General features: G+C 44.1%; 1 protein-coding gene across 1 annotated transcript in view; it reads left to right on the top strand.

Annotated features, from left to right (window-relative positions):
* The first annotated feature begins 552 nt into the window (after nucleotides 1–552).
* Nucleotides 553–13,151, top strand: part of LOC103374702 (beta-1,4-mannosyl-glycoprotein 4-beta-N-acetylglucosaminyltransferase-like) — a 36,713-nt gene continuing 24,114 nt past the window's right edge. Inside the window, exon 1 of the mRNA XM_008304825.1 lies at nucleotides 553–952. The gene's annotated coding sequence lies outside the window, so the exon portion shown is untranslated. The remainder of the gene's footprint in view (nucleotides 953–13,151) is intronic.

Below are 13,151 nucleotides of genomic sequence, written 5' to 3' on the forward strand. Positions count from 1 at the left end.
GGGAAGTGCAGAACAACTTTACAAGTGGCGAAATACTTTTGCAAACTCCAAAAACACTTTAACAAGTGAAGTCAACCAGAAAGGGAATGCACCAACTCTGGGATTGAACCCAAAGTGGTGACGGGGAGCAGCCAATGAGAGTTGTTGTTGTCATTCATGGAGGTCATGGTGACCCAAGACAGACAGTGACCGAGTCATGTTCTGCCTGTTGTGTGGCACACATGAGCCGATTAACCCGGTTTTGTTTTTTTGTTTTTGGCTCATGTGTGTACCACAAAACAGGCAGAACATGACTCGGTCGCTGTCCATCTTGGGTCACCATGACCTCCATAAATGACAACAACAACTCTGTTTTGCACTTCCTGGCCACTGTATGATAGAAAAGAAGACATTTATTTAAAAGAAGATGTTGTAGGATATTACTTCAGCTCTACGTCTTACTATAGCATGGATCGTTCCACTCCTTGTCTCCCCATTTAGGAAAGCACATCTCTGTGTGTCTGTTGTCAGGCTGAACAATATTTGGAGACAAAAATGACATTTGCAATATCCTGTTTTTTCAAAATATATATATGAAATGAGCTGTGTCGTAAATATAGCATGGGCATAACTGTGAGATGCAGTTTGTGGTCAAAGCCCTGCTACCTTCATCACATTCACCACATTGTCTGCTGTTCTACAGACTGACTCACTGGGGCCCCGAGCAGCCAACAGTCCTCCCATCCCCGCTGCCATGTTCGCACTTGTATAATCATTTGGGAAAAATCCTGTTTTGCAACAGCAGTGTTTCAGTTGGAAGTCCGTTGTAGCTTCATCATAATCCGCGTGTGACAGCTCTGTGTTTTAGTTTTTCTTTTCTTGCTCTGTGGTGGCAACTTGAGACAAATAGGTGCACGATGGTGTTACATGCTGCTCGTCAAGCGACCGGATCCCGATTTTGAAACTCTCTTTGGTAAGTCTGTTCGCTGGTATTATGAAAAGCTTTCAGGGATTTCTCGCTGTTGTTTGGAACCTTTCTCGTGTGGTGTGGCAATGACAAAGACATCCAAAGTAGTTTCTGTGCTTTGGGCGGCATTCAGATGTGGTTTGGCGCTTGTCGTGCAGTGATTTGATTTAAATGACCAAACTGATCGGTTGTGTAGAAGAAAGCAAGATGCTGCTGACACCTGCAGTCAACATAATTAACCTTTCTGTAGCTAAAACATGTCCATACAACTAACTTTGCATTTGTTTTTGCTGCCAAATTTAGCTTTCTAGTGTTTCTCTCCTGTTCCTCACTCATTCTGCATCACATCTGCCCGTTAACAAACTCTGTCTTGGAAATACAGTCGTGACTCAATAATCCGACACTAAATGTAAAACCTTCTTTTATGTCGGATAGCAAGGCTGTCGGATTGTCAAGACGGAGGTCGAGATACAAGGAGGGCTTGATGCTGGAAGGCTCATTTGTTGTTAATAATCATTTTTCATAGTTGCTATAATAACTAGTAGGGCTGGTCTGAATAGCGCTTTCTGCTCTCTGGATGTTCAGTCTGGGGGAGCGCTCCAACGGGGTGGAAGTGGCCGGAACGCACAGGCAGTACTTGGCTGCTGATGCTAGTTTAGGATAGTGGTCACAGTTCTGTTTTCACCATCGGTGGCGGCGGCAGCAGCGGCGCCACCATCCATGTTTACTTCCATAAACACTGAGCGCGCTCGCTGCGTGTGACGTCGTCGTGTCCTCTTGTGCGCATGCGGGACACTTTTGGGTCGTATGAAGTTCACACAGCAGATCACATACAAGTCGCATTTAGTTGGAAATGTGAACGAACTTGCAGAAAATCGAATTTCACAAAAAAATCTGAATTGAGCATCAAGTCCTGCAGTGTGAACGTAGCCAATCTGTGGGATTGTTCAGTCAGATAATACGCTGTTATCGTTTTTCCTAAAAACCTGTCGGATAGCAAAGTTTTCGGATTGTTGAGGGTCAGATTATCGAGTCACATTCTATCCAAGAACCTTTGAATAAACTGCGTACTTCTCTGGTAGAACCGTGCGATGTGTTTGAGTTCATTTGCTCTCCTTTGTTTTGCACGTCCTCCGAGGTGACTGCTGCACATGCACACGTCTCATCGTGGACTCTGGGATGATGCATCGTGCAGCTCTGCTCAGACGGGACAGGAGGGACTCGTAGCGCGTGACTTTTCCCTGGTCGTCTTCTCAGTAGGCAAAGAGCAGACGACAGCAGAGGCTGGAAGAGGCTGGAGCTGATAGCAGTTTAACTCTGAGCACGCCGCTGACAGGAATCACCCGGTTCTCTGTTTCATCTCGCTCTGCGGTCATCTTTTCCCGCACGCCTCTCTTAAGTTCACTTTCATAATGCGACACTCTTCCCTCGCCCTCTTTTTCTCCGTCACTCGCCGTGTTTACATGCATTTTAATAATTTGATTAGAGCCAGTCGGGTAATATTGCAACTGTCAGATAAAGCCCTTTAGAGTTATCTTATTCGCATTAAGGTTGTAATCGCAGAAGCAGAACTCGATTAACCCAGCTGGATTACTCAAATTCCTCTTGGCACCTATACAGCTTAGTGATTTCCTTCTCTGAAATAAATAAATAGAAAAAAATAAAAAATGTCATTGCTAGCAGCTATAGCAAAGAAGTGGTGGTTTTTTTATGGGGTGACAGCCAAACGGGCCTATTTTTAAAAACTGTGAATAACTGAGCTTGTGTTAATATTTATCAAATTTCACTTTTATTTATTTATTTATTTATTTATTTATATAGCACCTTTCATAGAGAAAGTGCTTCACATAGCGAGATTAAAACAGCACTTTAGCAACAAAACCATATAAGGTTGAAAACAGATAAATAAAAGTCAATAAAATAGAATTAAGCTAAACACCAGGGTTACAAAATAAATATCTAAGAATGATTACAAATTGGCTGTATAGCATTAGACTGTAGAGTCACTCCAACTAAAAGATTCTGATAAATATCAGGATTTTTAAGTCTTAAGTCACTTTTTTTTAATGGGTTTACATCCTATTAACAGACAATAAACTCTAAAATATCAATATTGACATTAGCCTCAAAAATCCACAATCTCTTGTCCTTGTTGCTGTCATCATGGACATCAGGTTAATGCAAATCTTATTTCCTTAATTAAATTCTCCTTAATGTGTGGCTCCACAGTAAAAGTGTTTGCGTGCGTTTGAGCGTTTCATCTCCTTCTGTTGGATTTGCTGTTGAACACGGCTCGTCTTCTCCCTGTGATCTCCATCGCACACAGCTCCTGGCTCTTTCTTTATTCAGCTCCCATCCATTGCATTCCTCCCCCACATCTCTTTCTCTCTCTATTTCTGTCTCTTCCTCCCTCCTTCCTTCTCTCGGCTCACATCTGAAGCTGCACAGCTTCCTGCCGCACCACTATTTGCACCAACCTTCCTCGTCTTTTCTCACACTTACACTTGACGCTGCCTCGCTTTCTCCCTCTAGCTGTGTCTTTTTTTTTTTTTTCCTCTTGACATCCCCTCCCTCTAATCACTGCCTCCTTCCTCTCCCCTCTCTCTCTCTCTCTCTCCCTCTCTGTGATCAAGCTGTCTCCTCTAGTGCCTCAGTTGACCTATATTAGCAACACTTGTCGGCGAGCTGCGTTCAGGTACGCCGCCTGACTCCGGCTGTCCCGCTGTTCGTCAGTGCAGAGCTGAGCCGCCGCCGCCGCTGCATTATCGCCATCAGAGCACCCATTTGCCTTGTCGCACGACAGCGAAGAGTTAAAATGAGCAGCCGCCGCAGAAATTGAATTTATGGTTGTCGATTTCATGACTGTGGGTTGTTGCTTTTTAAACCAACGTGGCCACTTTTCAGCAGCGAGCTTCCTGTTATGCATAACGCAGCACAATGCTGGACACAATGGCGCCATTCTCCGAGTCCATCAGGCTCTATTTTGTGCGTTCAGCAATTACCGCCTGGCCCGTAGACTAATGCAAAGACCATAAGGCTTAGCCAGAGCCAAAATGGAACCTTTCTAATGGCTCCCATCTTCCTGTTTCCATAATAACAATGGTAGCCGCACAGACAATAGGAGTGTGTCAGTGAATCCTCCAGCCGAGTATTTTTTTGGGTGTTGACCTACTTTGGTTAATCCCGCGCCTGTGTCTACGCCTGTAATGTTGCGTGTGGCTCAATTTACAAGTAAGCAATTTTGACTGGAGTGTCAGAGACGTGGGATGCTTGTCTGACCTCACAGCGTCGTCAGCCAGCTGTCTGATTCTGTAAAATGTGACTTTCAACTTGAGTGGATTGACGGTAGCAGATCAAAACGACGCGGCGAACACGGTCAGGTGCGCTTTACACAAATTCCGTTTCGCGCTAGGATACGTATTCACATGGGTAAACAATCAGAGAATCGGCGGAAAAACCCTCCACTTGTGTCTGCTGCCGTTTCATTTTCTCCCCGGTAGACATGACGAGGCCTCCGTTGTACCCACACAGATCCACTACAGAGACCGCTGTCACCCCTCTGACTTGCTCTCATGCTCGCACACAAACAAACAAAACTAATGACTTCTGTATTTCAGGCACAAATAGAAGCGGTAGTCTTTGCAGCCAACAATTCTCAGTTCAGCAGGCATCAGAGAGGAAGAGAGGGAGGACGGGAAGGTGGGAGAGAGAAGTAGAAAAAAAAAGAAACAGACAGAGAATTGGTGTTTTCATCCTGTCTTGAAAATAATGACACACCTGGGGAAAGCATTGCTACAAGGAAGGCATCTTTGTTTACTGTCGGGATGATTGGCGGAGGCCTGTCATTACCACTGATGTTATACAGAAACAGTAGCATGAGTCAGCTTTGTCCGGCAGACACTCACAATGCAGAGGAGTAACGGCCTAACAATAGCCTCGTACCAGTTGGCCCTTCAGCTCCTAATGGAGAAGAAGTGAGTGGGCGTGGCGAAAAAAAACCAAGAGGATAGATGCTGCAAATGACTAAAGGAGTGAATCACTGCAGTGAAAACTGCTTCTTTCTTTTTTCTTAAGAGAGCAGTGCTCATTAGCGGAGCTGCACTGTGATGTACGACGGTGTGGGAAATTGGGAAGATCAACGTTGACGCCTTTGTAGTGGGGAGACTTTCTCCCGTAGGCCACAAATGTGTAATTGGCTTACTTTTTTAATTTGAAGTTCAGTCAACAACGTGGAGCTGATGTGAGATCGGCGTGCTGCAGGGAGTCTCATTAGCTTTCCAGGACAGAAAATATTCTGGAAGCTGGTGGAGGAGAGCTGAGTCCAGGTCAGGGTTTCAGAGGAGATGATGATCAGACGTCTTTCATTGGAAGGTGCAGTTTGGTTTTCTCTGTGAATGAAAACGCTTTGAGACTCAGACGGGCTTCGTGTCGGTTTCAGCGATTCACGTCACTCGGATTTTCAATCATCACCAGCTTCTTAAAGCAAGACATACTAAGAAGTAGTGACTGTATTTCAAAACACAAGAGTTGAAACTCATCCGACTTATTGTTTAAGTTGCAGCATCACCACTAATTAGTCGTTTAGCTCAATAATCACACCTCAAGATAAGGATTTTCTATTTAGACATGTTCTAGCACTTTTGTCTGCGTCTCATGGTTTCTTGTCAGCAGATAAAGAGGAGCAGGTTTCAGATGTTGCGCATAATTTTGAAGATTTGTTTAAATCTAAGGTAATATTTTCAGTTATGTATGAATGAGGAATAGGGCCTCTGTAAAAAAAAAATATTGGAATTCTTTTTTTTTTTTTACTCTGATTTAGAGTTGAACCCTCGTCAAACCAAATGTCTGGGAGCATGTAAGGAAAAATCACCATTTATTAGAGGCAGAAACTGCATAAACAGAAAAAACAAATGTTAAACTCTCCGGAAAATGAACCAAAACTAAGCTTAAAAATGCAATAGTATTTTAAATGTATAAATTGTTTGCAGTATGGAGTGATATATTTTTTTTCTCAATTTAAAAAAGCAACTTTTGTCTATTTTTCCTTTTATTTAGGGCATTACGAGTGTGTTATGCTGCACAGAACACATGCATGAGTTCTCTTTACTTCCATACAGGTGTGGGAATTACTATTGCAGTGAAAAAATGAGCCCACAGTGAGTAAACAGGAGAAACAGAACTTCATTTTTATATTTTTTTAATTTTATTTATTTAATAATCCAAATATGTGTCTAAAAAAAGAACATTTTGTTAAATGACAATATACAGGATCTCTTAAAGGAGCTAAAGTAGGTCACAAATGCCACATCATCTACCTGAACATCCAACCATCTACACTCACTGACAGACAATTCATACCATAGTTCCATCTATTATTGCTTCTAAAAATACCAGGCTTCATCATGAATCACAGCCAGACACAACTTGACAGCTTCAGTCAGCGTCATTGTCGCCGCCGTCCATCGGAACATGTGACCTTTAAGTAGAAGCAGCGTGATGGGAGGCGTCAGGAAGCCATTACAGTGAAAGCAACCTTCTTCTCAGGCAAGACAGAGCAAAAGAAACTTCTGATACCGGAGGAAATCGTTCATTGTAGTTGAGGAGCTGATCGGGATCCGAGCGTGTCGTCGCTGGGAACTGTTGAGTGTTTTAGCTGAGAAAAAGCTGAAATGAAAGGAAGGGAAGAAGTGAACAAAGAGAAGCTGAATCAGCCTCAGCGGAGGAGAAGGGAGAGTTGAGCTGAGCGAGGCTTATCGTCCCTGAGGTGCATTCGGGGTGCAGACTTTACAGTAACAAACAAAAACTACACAAGAACACAAAATCAAAACAGAGACCTGAAGAAACACAGCTGTGAGTGTTCCTGCTCCTAAAACTAATAAAGTCATCCTTCTACTATTAAAGTTCTTGTACTGATGTGTCTTCTGATTTCATGATGCCGACGACTCAGGCTATGGGAAAAAATGCACAATGTCTCCTTGTGTTTCTGGGCAGCTTAAACCCCTGAGAAAATTACTCAAGTGACACCCTCGAGTGAAATGATTCGAGTGTTTTGGGCTTGAAGATTGCAGATCTTTAATAGGAAGACTGGGTTACAAATGTGTTCTGGAGCTTCAGCATTCAAAGGACTGAAAGATATTTGAGTGTCCCTTTAATCGCTCGGTTTGTTGTGTTCCATCACAGATACAGGTGGTTTGCACGTCCACGTCACAAACCAGATTGTTAGATTCAGAGACACGTTTCTGAAATAAGGCGACCAGATACCAGCCAACCAAAGAGCAGCAGAGAATATGTATGTAATGTCTGTGTAACTACATTCATCTCTTCACGAGCCACGTTTCTTGCCGCGTCACTTCACGTTCTTCTCCAAGTGGAACAGAAAAATCACTGCTGCAAAAAACGGCAAAAAAAAAAACAAACTCCCATCATAATGCGGCAAAATGTGCATCGCCTGTGACTCCGTGGTGACTCGCGATTGTCCCAAAGGTGGTGACAGGTTAACCTACGTTTGACCCAAGTGTGTGCAGCTGGTTTGACATCAAACATGACGACAGCCTTCCATGTTGCCACTGAATGAAGGCCAGATTGGATAAACAGTTTCTCCTGCAATGTTGACTCATGAAAACAGGAGTGAATCAGGTCATAAAATGCAGTACAAGAGATAAAAATGCTAACTATGGGTGTTTGTTTTTGAGTGGAGCTGCAAGTGCGAGGTTCTGGTGGAGGTGCGTTGGGCTCAGATGAACCAGGTGATGATGTTTAGTTATTACTGGTCAGTTGAGTGTGTTTCTAACCTGGCTTTGAACAAAACCGGAGCGGGTCTTCCCACTTCAACACATTTCCTTTGCTCAAAACATCTCCATTCGCTGGCCTCCAGAGAGGTAGCAGGAGATGGGGATGGATAGACGGGGGGAGGAGACGGTGAGATGTACCGTGGAACACTTGTCTCCACCTTCGGTACAGAGAGCGAACAGGGGGAAACGAGAGAAAGACCTCACGGACTGCTACAGCTCTGAATTATAGATGAGGTCCGAGGGATGCAGGCACTCCACCGGCTTTTCCCATCCTCTCACCTCCATCCACACACACACACACACACACACACACACACACACACACACACACACTAAATCACGCCTACTACACCGAAACAATATTCCTCGCACGCACCGAGTCTCTCAGAGGCAGCACACATTCACACTGCAGCTCCAGCCCTCCACTTCCACATATTCATGTACACATAAAAACCCCGGTTGTAGCTCAACATACCCACAGTTTCACACATGCACACGGTTTCGGAGGCCCTCAGCTGTGCCTGCATTATTGAAACCCACTTAGCACGCAGGCTTTCTCTTGACATTTCACTCACCAAACCAGTGACCCGTAGTCTCAGGGAGGAAGAGCTGAATTCCCAGATTCTGAAGAAGTGCTGCGTTCAGCTGCCCCAAAATCAACATCTAACGCTAGAAAACAAGTGACAGACTGCTGTTTTTGATTAAATGAGAGGGAAGGGGTTTCCAAAAGGGCTGCAAGGTGGCTCGGTGGTTAGCACCGTCGCCTCACAGCAAGAAGATCCCCGGTGAGGACACCCGGGATCTTTCTGCGTGGAGTTTGCATGTTCTCCCCGTGCAGCGTGGGTTCTCTCTGGGTTCTCCAGCTTCCTCCCATGCTGAGGTTAACTGGTGATTCTAAATTGTCCATAGGTGTGAATGTGAGTGTGCTTGGTTGTCTGTTTCTAAGTGTAGCCCTGTGATAGACTGGTGACCTGTCCAGGTGAACCTGCCGGTGTATAGATAATGGATGGATGCTTATTTTAACCAGATTTAATCATGAGTGTAAAAAAGCAGTAAAATCAAGCATGCTATGGCTTCAGTGACCCACCACATGTGGATACTATCCTGCCTCTTAAATCCTCTTAAATGGGCGGCTGTGAGTCAGGTGGTAGTGCAGGTTGTCCTCTAATTGCAAGGTTGGCAGTTCGATCCCCGGCCCCTCCACAGTCGAAGTGTCCTTGGGCAAGACACTGAACCCAAAGTTGCTCCCAATGGCAGTCTAGCACCTTGCATGGCAGCTCTGTCGCCATTGGTGTATGAATGTGTGTGTGAATGGGTGAATGAGAAACATTGTAAAGCGATTTGAGTGCCGCAAAGGTAGAAAAGCGCTACATAAGTGCAGACCATTTACCATTTAAATATGAAAAATGGAAGTTTCAGAATAAAACGTGTCAACATAAAAAGCTAAAACACATTCTAAAGTTTAGGTTTTTATGCGTACGGATGCTTTAATCCAGCAAATCACCTTCAAAAGAGAAGGAGCTAACAAACCTTTGTGTGGCCAAAGAGTAAGCTCGAGGTCCTCTGATGCACTCGGGCATAGAAAGGCAGCCTGGCACCCGTCCATGTGGCACTAATCCAAAAACAACAGCTCAAAGCATCACATATATTCAAAAAGCGCTTATCACAATTTGAACCGACACAGTACGGCCAATAGGACTCAAAAGCTGCCAATCAAGAGTGGCAGTCAGCCAGACGGATCCTGAAAAAGACTCAAAATGCGCCGGCATTCTGGGTATGAATGTCATGAGTGACAGAAACGTTTCTTAGCACAGGCATCCGGTGAATCGCTTTCAGTGGTTGATGCCATATCCAGTGTTAAAATACACTAGTTTCAAGAGAAAGTGTTCTTTAAACTGCTAAAATCCATACAAAAATCAGGTTTTATTGAGGTTATTATCGTTCAATTCAGCCTCAACAAAAAAAAAAAGAAGCCGTTCGCAGCACGTTGTGTGGTTGTCGTTTGCAATCAAGCCATTTAGATATAAAAGGAATATTGTGAGCAGCGTGTTTGCAGCAGCAGCAGCAGCTTTCTGCTCCATGTGTGACGCCGTTCAGGCACAGTGTCCAGTTGTAGGTCACCTGCATTTTGGACAAGCTCGGAGCCCAACACACGATCGCTGTGCATTTGATCATTGAGCGTGAAATGCAGGAAAATGCACGAGGTTGCATTTACAGTGTGAGTAAAGCCTTTGTGCTGCATCTGTAGTCAGCTTTCAATTAGGAGCATATCTGTTCTGTCTGATGCCCGTGAGATGAAGAGCTGCAGCACGCGGCCGAAGCCCCTGCTGTGTAGGTATGCTGTTGGATCACATTATGCACCAAGGCATAAAGACCATGTGGCATCCATCCAACAGTAACAGCTCAGAGCATCAAATATACATACAGTATGTAAGATGTAACAGCAGGCGTTCTTTTTCTTTTTTTTTTTATAGCTGTGGTTGGACTTGTAACTTTAACTTTGGTTGGGCAGAAAAACTACTGAAAGTTTCAGGTAGTGAAAGGAAAAAAAAAGTCCTGGTGCAGCCCGGCGTCCTGAAGGGCTGGAAGAGTCGGGCCTTCTGTCTGGCCGGCATGTAGGGGAACAGAAGAGCAGCGATGGCTAAAGGGTTTTTTTGGTTGGGCGACTGGTGCAGTGAAACCGAGAAGCAGTTTTCGAAATAATCCTGGCAAAGATGCACATGCTGTATATTTAGGAATTTGGCGATTGTTGGGGAGCGAATGAGGAAATGTGAATGAAGACATGCAGCCAAGAAACAGCCGTAGGACTCTGACATCCTGGATGAAGTTTCATCTGCTCAGAATGCTTTCAGTGAGAGGCGCTCGCCAGTGGAGCAAAAAAAAGCACCTTTAAGACAGTTAGCTGAGCGGGCAGCGGGAGCAGCAACAAGAGGGGAAACTGTGGTCAGCAGTGCATGGCGAGAGATTTACTCTTATATTCTGGCAGTGGACGGATCGGGCCAATAAAACTTTACGGCTGAAGCATTTCATTCTGAAACTCATCCATCGCAGGAAGTAGCTGCTGCCTGATGTTTGAGATTTCACACACAAAAGAAAACAATCTTTGAAAAACTCTGTTTCAGTTTCATGCCGGTGCTTGTTTTCATCCCTTTGTGGGGTCATAAGACTGACACATGTAGGTGTTTCCATGGATAACAGAAGCACTTAATACACCTGTGCGCTATCCGCTTGCCTGTTTACCTGAGATCAGGAGGAAGACACCAAAGTGTGTTAAACTGCAGCCTTGTTGTCTCAACCTCTCACTTCTCAGTTACAGGGCATGCTGCTCTGCTCACCAATGCGGGTGTCAATTTATTGAGCCCACGTCAATCCATGCTTTGTCTCTTGCCCTCCCACATGGTACCGATACCCTTCCTTTGACGCTGACACTCATGAAGACAGTAGTTTTTATTTCAGATGTCTAAAATCCTCCTGCTTTGTTTTGCTTTACAACTAGATCGTGTTTCTCTTTTTGTCTCCTGCAAACGGAAGGTGTTAAACACAATCTGGCAAAGTGCAAGGACACCATCTAGGTCATTCTGAATTAGAAAATTTCAGTTCAGTGCAGTTTGGAGTTTGTTTCTTTTGTCCATGAGAGAAGCGCTTCTCCGGCGGAAAGTTTAGTGTGTGAACTAAGAACACTTTGATTGGGCTGAGCTTCTGATCGTCTGGTTGGAAGTTAGGCTCACTAACTGCTGCGCCCAAGGTGCTTTGTTTTGTTTTGATATCCCCCCTGGGTGCTTGTTAGGTGAGGCCAACAGGCTGGTCAGAGACTGTGTGTGGTGCTGAATAAGCCAAGAGACGCTTTGTAGTCCAGATGAGACAATACCAAAGTCTGTCCCATGTGGCAAGATGTTTGTTGCTTTTTTTTTTTTTCTTGTGCTCAAAGAGAATAAAAGGGGATTTAGATGAGGTGTCTCGCTTTTCATGGACACACACACACACACACACAAACGCAGCACAACTTTACTGCCTGGAGTTCTTATAAAACAAAGGCCTTTAAGCACTTTGGAGAGGCAGTGCATCATTTATCATTCCACCTATGAAACAGTTTAGCTGGCGTGGCAAAAAATTTTAAAGCCACAAACCACCAAGTGTGAGATTGTGTGTGCTCGAGTGTGCCCGCCCATGTTTGTGTGTGGAAGTGCTTGTGTATCAGCACCGTATGCTGTTGTCGTACACTTCTGCTGTCATTGGCTCCAAGGCTGCGTATTGAATCCCTGTCCTGTTTGAGTACTGACATAGTCGTGTGTGTTTATGTGTGTGTGTGTGTGTGTGTGTGTGTGTGTGTGTGTGTGTGTGTGTAACAGTGTCTGTACGGTCTGTAAAGCTGAGTGGCTCTCGGGTGCTGCTATCTGTGTGAAAGTGCCAGTTCATGAGAGAAATGCTTAAAGTGGGAAGTATAAAAGCACAAATTCACATCAGTCATCATGTCTGTGCTCACTGTGTAGGAAATAACCCACAGAGAATCCCAATTGTTGTGTTAATTCTACATATACAGTCGTCCTCAGCTGCATTGAAACCCTTCCATTAAAGAAAAGAAAAAATTCAAAATAGTCACTCAAATAACTAGAAACTGAAAAAAATAATAATAAATAAAAATTTGCTGAATTATAATTTAGTGAAATAAGACGTTGCTTTTGAATTGTGGGTGAAAAGAATAATTTAAAAAAATGAAAAAACAAAACTGACCCAGTGAACAGTGGTCCAGAACACCTGTCAACAGGTGCAGAAGTCTGACTGAGAGTTACAGGAAACACCTGATGGCAGTTATTGGCTCAGAGGGTTGTTCAACTAAATATTAGTTTACAGGTCTCATCATGCTTCTTTTTTTTTCCTGTTAAACCACAATTCAAAACCAATGTTTTTCATATTTAAAAAAAAATATGTATTATTACTTTTGTCAATTTCGACTTATTTCAGTGACTGAAGCTGTTTTTTCTTTCTTTAATGGGAGGCTATGAATACATTTGAAGACGACTGCAGACATGCATATTGTTGTCTGTTTGGTGAAGTGGTCAGCAGCGCTGTGGCCTCACAGCCGGAAGCTCCCGGGCTTGAATGTTCCTTCCATAGTCTAAAGGCGTGCATAATAGGCAAATTGGTGATTCTGATTTGGCTGTAGGTGTGAGTGTTAGTGTGCTTGGTTGTCTGTTTCTCTGTTGGCCTTGTGCTGGGCTGTCCAGAGTGTTACCAACCGATGTCAGCCTGTATAGGCCCACTGCAACCCTCCACAGGATAAAGCAGGAATAGCAAATAGATGGAGGGATGGATGGAGGTTTGGCCAAAAGCTTCCCAATGAGAGAGAAGACTGATCACTACAGTGTGCAGTAAATTTGATCCTCTTTTGACAATTACAGCAAAAACAATGCGTT

This window comes from Stegastes partitus, unplaced genomic scaffold (assembly GCF_000690725.1).
Source record: "Stegastes partitus isolate 25-593 unplaced genomic scaffold, Stegastes_partitus-1.0.2 Scaffold2330, whole genome shotgun sequence".
In the NCBI taxonomy this organism is placed as follows: Eukaryota; Metazoa; Chordata; class Actinopteri; family Pomacentridae; genus Stegastes; species Stegastes partitus.